The 1,190-nt window shown below is 56.3% G+C and overlaps 1 pseudogene; it reads left to right on the top strand.

Annotated features, from left to right (window-relative positions):
- Positions 1-281: 281 nt before the first annotated feature.
- LOC102860194 overlaps positions 282-1,190 on the top strand; it is a 112,944-nt pseudogene continuing 112,035 nt past the window's right edge.

The following is a 1,190-nucleotide window of genomic DNA, read 5'->3' as shown; positions in this document are numbered from 1 at the left end:
GATAGTAAAATAAGATATTAGAAAAAAGAGGACAGTAAAAAAGGAGGATAGAAAGAAAGGAGGATAGTAAAAGTGGAGGATAGAAAGAAAGGACAATAGTGAAAAAGGAGGATAGTAAAAAAGGAGGACAGAAAGAAAGGATGATAGTGAAAAAAGAGATAGAAAGAAAGGAGGATATTAAAAAAGGAGGCTATGGACAGCCGACACCTCGTCCGCCCCGGAGCGCAGGCCCCTTCGCATAGTCACTGCCGCCGGTTCACACCTGCCACCCCCAGCTCACCATGGATGATGACATCGCTGCGCTCGTGGTCGACAATGGCTCCGGCATGTGCAAGGCCGGCTTCGCGGGCGACGACGCCCCCCGGGCTGTCTTCCCCTCCATCGTGGGGCACCCTCGGCACCAGGGCGTGATGGTGGGCATGGGCCAGGAGGACTCCTACGTGGGAGACGAAGCCCAGAGCAAGAGAGGCATCCTGACCCTCAAGTACCCCATCGAGCACGGCATTGTCACCAACTGGGATGACATGGAGAAGATCTGGCACCACACCTCCTACAACGAGCTGCGTGTGGCCCCCGAAGAGCACCCTGTGCTGCTGACGGAGGCCCCTCTGAACCCCAAGGCTAACCGGGAGAAGATGACCCAGATCATGTTCGAGACCTTCAACACCCCTGCCATGTACGTCGCCATCCAGGCCGTGCTGTCCCTGTATGCCTCTGGCCGAACCACTGGCATCGTGATGGATTCCGGCGATGGGGTCACCCACACTGTGCCTATCTATGAGGGGTACGCCCTCCCCCATGCCATCCTGCGTCTGGACCTGGCTGGCCGGGACCTGACCTCATGAAGATCCTCACCGAACGAGGCTACAGCTTCACCACCACGGCTGAGCGGGAAATTGTGCGTGACATCAAGGAGAAACTCTGTTACGTTGCCCTGGACTTTGAGAAGGAGATGGCCACGGCGGCTTCCTCTTCTTCCTTGGAGAAGAGCTACGAGCTGCCCGATGGGCAGGTCCTCACCATCGGCAATGAGCGTTTCCGCTGCCCCGAGGCACTCTTCCAGCCCTCCTTCCTCGGCATGGAGTCTTGTGGCATCCATGAAACTACCTTCAACTCCATCATGAAGTGTGATGTTGACATCCGCAAGGACCTCTACGCCAAACAGTGCTGTCTGGCGGTACCACCATGTA

Source organism: Elephantulus edwardii, unplaced genomic scaffold (assembly GCF_000299155.1).
Source record: "Elephantulus edwardii isolate Elephantulus edwardi_28Jun2011 unplaced genomic scaffold, EleEdw1.0 scaffold00038, whole genome shotgun sequence".
Lineage (NCBI taxonomy): Eukaryota > Metazoa > Chordata > Mammalia > Macroscelidea > Macroscelididae > Elephantulus > Elephantulus edwardii.
The sequence above is the reverse complement of the archived record's forward strand: the minus strand, read 5'-3'. Positions and strand labels throughout refer to the sequence as shown.